We start from the raw sequence: 8,232 nt of genomic DNA on the forward strand, positions 1-8,232 counted from the left end.
TTGTATGTGTTCTAGTTTTTGTATATTAGTGTGATGTATATATCTACACAGGGTGATTCACGAGGATTTACCATCACTTACGCAGCTTATTTTCGAAGATATTCTGAGCAAAAAAGTCATATAGGCCAAAACATTTGTTCTAATCTCAATATTTTCAGAATTACACTAATTTCAAGTTGTTTGTAAAATACCTTTTTTCTTTAGTTTTAAGGATACAAGAATATTACAAATAGAGAATAAACTATTCACAAGTATCATTTCTTTGATTGTCTAGTGTTCTGAAGTTAAAAATGTGTTGTCATTTGCTTTGTACAGATTTTGTTTTTCAATTTTTAACTAAAAATGGCACCTTTCTTACGCACTTGTCACAAAAATTATTACAAATCATATGACTTTAGGAACTTTATTCTTTACAGTTTAATTATGCATCCTAATGTACAGTCTTGAAGAATTTACAAGAGTGGCGTGATTTGTAACAATTGTTGTGATAAATGCGTAAGAAGATGTCATTTTGAAGTTAAAAATTAAAAAAAAAAAAAAAAAAAATCTGTTGAAGGAACTATGGAATTTACAACAAATTTTTAGCTTCAGAATATTAGCTAATTGAAGAAATTATACTTCTGAATAGTTCATTCTTTATCTCTAATATTCTTTCACCCTTAAAACTCAAGAATAATGGTATTTTACAAACAATTTCAAATTAGTGTAACTCTGAATATATTGAGATTAGGACAAATGTTTATATGACTTTTTTGCTGAGAATGTCTTCAGAAATAAGCTCTGTATGGGACAGTAAATCCTCTTGAATCACCCTGTATATATAAATCCCACAAGGATAGCTGCCCTTCAGTAAGGGTTGCCAAAAGACACAGCACACTGAACAAATAAAAATAAACATTTGTATTATCAGTATTTTTTTTAGTAGGTTATTTTAACGACGCTTTATCAACAGCTTAGGTTATTTAGCATCTGAATGAGATGAAGGTGATAATGCCGGTGAAATGAGTCTGGGGTCCAGCACCGAAAGTTACCCAGCATTTGCTCATATTGGGTTGTGGGAAGACCCTGGAAAAAACCTCAACCAGGTAACTTGCCCCGACCGGGAATCGAACCCGGGCCACCTGGTTTCGCAGCCAGATGCGCTGACCGTTACTCCACAGGTGTGGACATTATCAGTATTATGAAGTTACCCTTGGGAAGATACGTTTAGTCAATAATTATTAGTAATCAGATACAATATAAAGTAATTTGTATATGTGATTACGTAAAATCTGAACAATATTTCATTACGTCTATAGCAGTAATTTTCAAAATTTTTAAAGGAATTCCAAAAGACTTAAAGCATTCAACTGAGAATTTTGGAATTGTTCCGCTTTTTTCTGTGTTTGTGTGGTGTTTTCTTGTTTGCGTTTAGTCTTTCTTATGATGTCTATTATGTTGGGGTTGTATCCATTTTCCTGTGCTGTGTATTTAACATACGAAAACAAGAACATATATAAAATTGCATCATCATTCAAGAAACTAAAATACATCATTGCATACAGAACACACTACAAAAACGTCTTAACACATAGATAAGACACAAATAAATACAACGCAACAGTTGCAATGACTTCTACATTAGACCAGGATGCGAATTAAGATTTCTGATGAGGGGGGGATAGAATCCTAGATAGAGAAAACCACACATAAAATTATTATTATTATCCTCATTCGATACGGCTCAACGCTTGGTCGTACTGAGTTGCTTGTCTTGCATCTTGATCATAATAATAATTATATCCATGAGCAGGCTTAAGATAAGATGTGTAATTCCTAAGTTATTGATTGTTGTCAGCTTGCTGGTGATGATAATACAGAAATATTATTTTCTTTGCTTACTTTATACTTTATAAAGTACATATACTCGTATTAAAACATATTTGTGAGGGGAGGATAGAAGTTATCCCTGGTAGGGATGTTAATATGAATTTATGAGAGGGGGGATAACTTTCCAACAGAAGGGAGTCCACACCTGTGGAGTAACAGCGCGTCTAGTCGCGAAACCAGGTTTACCGGGTTCGATTCCCGGTCGGGACAAGGTACCTGGTTGAGGTTTTTTCCGGGGTTTTCCCTCAACCTAATATGAGCAAATGTTGGATAACTTTCGGTGTTGGACCCCGGACTCATTTCACCGGCATTATCACCATCTCATTCAGACGCTAAATAACCTAAGCTGTTGATAGAGCGTCGTAAAATAACCTACTAAAATAAAAATAAAAAAAAACACGGGAAATCTACCCCATCCCCCCTCCCCGTTAATTCGCACGCTGCGTTGGACAGGCTGGAAGATCATTTCAAACACGTTACAAAGAATATATCACAGCCATAACCAGACTACACAACAAGTCAACCTACTCAGAACACATCACAAACTCCAACCACAGCTACAGCAACATAAACGACATGAAAATACCACACATCCAGCCAAAAACCGAAACATGGCACCCTAGGACAGTATGAAATTTATAAACATACAAAAACACACCTATATCACATCCTGAACACTCAACTCAATTTCAAAACACACACCTTTTTCAACATGATCATGAACACACCCCACCACAACAGAAATCAGAAGATAGCGCGGGATCTCCAATAGGCTTTGGACAATAAAGCACAAGACTTCGAAACTAGTCAAGCAAGGTAAATCCTAAAGATTAACACAATAAAAAAGTTGGAAATTTAATCAGTGATATATAAGTGTTAAAAGTGAGGGGTAATTTGCTAGGAGACGTCGTTGCATATAGACCACTTTTACACTAAACCTAACCTATTGTATACAACATATACTAAAACACTAACGTAACCTGTCACAGAGTAAGGAAAAGGTTAGGTTAGGTTAGTTTAGGGTTTTAGTATATCTTGCAAAAACAAATTTTAGGTTTAGTGTAAAAGTGGTCTATATGCAATGACGTCTCCTAGCAAATTACCAAAGTGTGTACCAGTATAGAAAAATGAAGAATCAAAATCTCAAATGTCTTTTACATAAATGTATTACACATCTTTCATGAACAAAAGGAGAAGTCTGCTAGTTTATGAATTTAAATGAAGTTACTCATATTTGATTTGAAGAATTACTTAAATTAATATTCTTTATTATGTTAGTCTTACAATATCTAGTGTGGAAAGTGTTATACTGAATGAATGTGTTGATAGTATGGTAAATAATAGTACAGGTGTACTCTCTTAATATTTTGTTGACGTTGTTAGAGAATCAAGAAACTTGTTACAATGTAATTAGACAGAAATACACAAGAATTCAGTCACCACAAAGTGGCATAACCTGCTAATTGAGCCTTCTTGATCAAATGTTACTGTTACTGTATTTGTTTGTTCATAATGAGATGTCTTTTAGTAGATGTAATGGAAAAAATCCACCACCTGCTCGAACGCATCCAATGGCTGCTTATACTGCCTGCTCATTCAATGATCAAACATGTAAAGTGAATAGAAAAAAATTGTCACTAGATGGCAACTCCTAATGGCTAGTGAAATCGCTTGTGAAAATAGGTCCTATGCTTTATGTTTGTATTATGTCATTTAAATATTACCTTGTTTCGTGACTCTAATAGCTTCTTCCTCTTCGTTAATCCATTACATTCTTAAAAGAACAAGAAAATCGAAAAACTTCTTCTGTGTGGAATTTCCTTACATTAATAAGTAGAGGTTATACGAATTTATCCACCAGAGTTTCTGACACAAGTTTGTGATGGTTATTATTCCTTCTTTTCATAGTTTAGAGGAGACATACGGATGAACATAGTATATTTGGTGCTGCCATCTACCATTCCAGCGAAAGGATTATTAGAATGGTCTTATGATAGGTGTCTAGTATAAACAGTAATCAGATGCGTTCAAGCAGGCAATGGAAAAATCATGTTTGTTTAATATTTAGTATTGAATTAAGTAAAATGTGTCATGTGGTGTAAAATAAAATACAGACAATTTAAGATTTACACAAGTTGGTATAGAAGCCATACTGTACAGTAGTGCACAATTTTTATCAATATTTTTTGCTCTTGACAGAAATGAAAGTACCACATCTAAGCTCCAGCAAGTATTATGTGCAAATGCTGTGCAGAAGAAGACCTTTATCAAATTACTCAGTTTCATTGACATAATAGCTTATCAGAAATGTAACTTCTTATTTTTTCACTTAATTATTACTGTGAAACATACAATAAATTACTTTATGCTCGACCATGCCGAAATGTAGTAATTATACACCTGGTAGCAGCCCTTTAATGGACCTTATTAAAGTACACCTATTCATTAAAGTTCAGGTGTTCCACCAATCAGAAAACACCATTGTAGCAATATGAAAGCGCAAGTATCGATTATTCTCAGATATGCAATTGAAAGACAACTAACGAGACGTCACGGAGGCTGGAAATCCAATACTGTCGCAGAAGGTTATGTTCTGTTACTATAATAATTAGAGTTAATTGTAAATAATATTCAAATAAATTCAATTTGTCATCTCGTTTTTCAATGTCTAAATCAATTTCAAGGTCATATCAAGATTAATGTTTATTTTACTCTCTAGATTATATCAAGGTCAATGACATTTGTTTCTCGGAAAAAATCAAAACTTTCGCGTCTGCGCACATCTCACAATTTACGAGATATTGCACAAGGTCAGTTCCGCTCTCCAGTCAGATAAGAATAACATGAATAATTTCAAGTTAGAAATATGGTCGAGCATAAAAAGTCGTATGAAACTTGCCTATAATGGTAATTTAGACACTCGCACGAAAATTACTACCATTATAGGCTCGTTGCATAATGTACTATTATTTTACAATACATGCGTTATGTGAAAAGGATAATACTGTACTCTATTATAATAAGCATTGTGAAAAATAAGAAAAAAGAATGTTCCTTCCACAAAGAGATTAAATAAAAATATTCCCAGATATGTATATTTGGAGTGTGAAAGTGTCACTATGCTTAAAGAATGTATGACAGTGATGTGATTATTTATTATAGCAATTTGTAAACAAGAGTTACAATATACCATGCTGATGAATGGGTTCTGGACAACTTGCATGTGTGACAGTATTTTTGCATGTGTAATTTTTATAACATTCCCTCACCAAAGACTGATCTTTAGATATAATTAGCTCTTTTCATAGGTTAATGGACTATCATTGCACACATCAATTGGGCAAAATAAGTACGTCTTCACCATCAAGTCCGCGATGATTGACTGGCTGTGTGCCTGGTGGGAGGCCGCGCTTCTGCTACTAAGATGACGTGTATTCTCGCTGACACAGTTAGTCAAGACCATTCCCATTCATATCAACGCTACGACATCTATAAATAAAACAGTTTATATGTAACTTGGCCTCTGGCAGTACTCGTTTAGCTGAGATGGAGAACAGATCGTTTTGTCATGGTAAACAGATATTCATTAAGGTAACATATTTACATATACAACACATACATGAATGGAAAATCGTGTGCTTCAGTGATGCGAAAATTCAGAAGTAAATTTTCTGACAGGCCAATACCCTCAGTATTCACTCTCTCACTTTACTCTTCAATATTCTTCAAAACTCTAACCCTAGCTACTTAGCTTCTCGTTTTCAACATTTGTCCTCATATCACGAAATAGATACTCGCTCACAACACCATATCACACTCTCCATCCCTAAACACAGAACATCCTTCTACTCTTCATCTTTCACGGTCTCTGCAGCTCATCTCTGGAACTCTCTACCACAACACATGTCAGAGACTGTCGGACATTGTCTAGTTTCAAAAATAAATTAAAATTGCATTTTTTAAATTCTGATTTCTTTCAGTTATAAGCCCTTTTCTCTGCGATAGTTTTGTAAAAATATATAAATATCTTTTTTCTTCCTTTCCCCCTTTTCTTCTCTTGATCACCAGATGAATTTATTATCATACCCTTTTTATTGTGAATTTTATTTAATTTTCGTATTTCATTTCTTTTTTTTATTATTTTATTACATTCCATTTTGTTATATTCTTCCTTATGTTCTTCATATTAATTATTTGTACTAAATGAATTGCTTTTAGTATATTTCAATGTATTTTACTTTCTTTTTTTTTCTATTATGGTATTATTTTCATGGTGTTTGGCGTCGATTTATTATGCTATTATCATTATTTTTTTTGTAATATGTTAGTATTCTGTTCTTTAACTTTTTGTTAAATTTTTTACTGATTGTATACTTTGTGACCTGGTAGAGTGTAAGAGAAGGCCCTGTGGCCTTAATTCTGCCAGTATAAATAAAGAATTATTATTATTATTATTATTATTATTATTATTATTATTATTATTATTATTATTATTATTACCCTCTAGAAAAACAAAATTACGTTATTTAATAGGTTCAATGAAACAGGTTCTGTAAATGACAGAAAAAGACGACAAAAGTGCCGTGTCCTTACGGAAGAAAAACTGGATGAAATTGGTGCAGCATTAGAGCATAGCTCAAGCAAGTCTCTGAGATGTTTAGCACAGCAGACAGGAATTTCTAAAGCATCTGCGGGAGTGTCAACAAAATTATTGAAACTAAAACCATACAGAATTCCATCATGTCATGAATTACAACCCCAAGATTACAATCAGAGACTTAATTTTTATAATTAGGTGTTAGAAAAAGTAAATAATGAAGAACCTGAGCCCTGGTCGATTTTTTTTTCTGATGAGGCTCGATTTCATCTGCATGGCCACGCAGCATCACAGAATGACATATTGATCATCAGACACCCAGATATTGTGCACGAAGCTGCATTGTAAGTTTTAATGGGTTAAGTTGTGTGAGTGCACTTGCTATCTCAGCAGCAGAAGCGCGGCCTCCCACCTTACACGCGGGCATGATAGTGAAGATGCACTGTATTACCGTATTTGCTCGCGTAATTTGCGCCCCCGCGTATTTTGCGCACCCTAATTTTTAAGGGATTATTTTGAACTTTGTTTTTGCTCCGTGTATTTTGCGCACACATTTTACGTACATATTTTTTTCAGTGTAGTAGGGATTTTCCTTCCTTACAGTCCATCGTAGATCATTCACCAGCAACTGAAGTACCTGCTTCAGAAAGAAACCCCAAAGTCCCGCTACTTTAACAATGCTTGTCCTTGGTAGAGACAAGTTAACCGGTACCGGTATAGAAAATTAGCCCTACCGTAAATACTTACCTATACATATACTAATTGAGATAAACTCAGAACAGGACCTCTTATTTGAAAAATCCGCATATTTTACGCACCCCAATTTTTCAGTGGCCAAAGTTAATTAAAAAGTGCGCAAATTACGCGAGCAAATACGGTACAATGTTTCTTACAAAAATTAACATGTTAAATTTTGAGTTGGAGATATTTTATTGCTATATACTATGTACAAGTTGGGCCAAGGAAACGGGAAATTTTAATTTTGTTGTTGGTAGTACAAGAATTTTTTTTTAGTAGACTTAGAATTCATTGTCATTGTTTAGCGTGATTGTTGCAATTTATTAAATATGGAGCATTGGACTAGTGAGCAACGAGGATTTGCTGTAAAATCTTATTATCTAAATGGTCAATGTGCAGAAGCTGCTTGCAAGGAGTTTCACTGCCACTTTGAATTCCATTGTCATGATCCTGTGTCCTCCTCACATGTGATTAAAATCTGGGTTCGCAATTTAGAAGAAACAGGCTCAACAGTAAAGAAGAAACCTCCAAGCAAAGAAAAAACTGCCAATGGTCGTGTGCAAACTGTTACGGCAATTCATGTGATAACGATTTAAATGTTTTAATGTCAATTGAGAAGAAGAAATTTTCGTATCAACAGATCAACTTGGTTTCAGCAAGATGTGCAACAGCACATACTGCAGCCATCTCTATGACGGAAATGCGAAATTTGTTTGGGAATCATGTCGAGAAATGGAGACATTCCCTGGCCTGCATGATCGCCCGATTTAAGTGTATGTGATTTCTTTTTATGGGGGTGAGGTATACGCAAACAAACTGCGAAATATTGAACAACTGAAGACAGCAATTCGTGAAGAAATTTCAAACATCACAGTCGAAATGTTGCAAAGTGTAATGAGAAATTTCAAAGAGCAATTACAAGAATGTATGCACGTTGGTGGAGGGCATTTGAAAGATGTCGTTTTCAAGAAGCAGTGGTTACACGCAAATGGCATGCTATAATCTATATTTTCGTATAATAAAAGTTA

This window comes from Periplaneta americana, chromosome 3 (assembly GCF_040183065.1).
Source record: "Periplaneta americana isolate PAMFEO1 chromosome 3, P.americana_PAMFEO1_priV1, whole genome shotgun sequence".
Lineage (NCBI taxonomy): Eukaryota > Metazoa > Arthropoda > Insecta > Blattodea > Blattidae > Periplaneta > Periplaneta americana.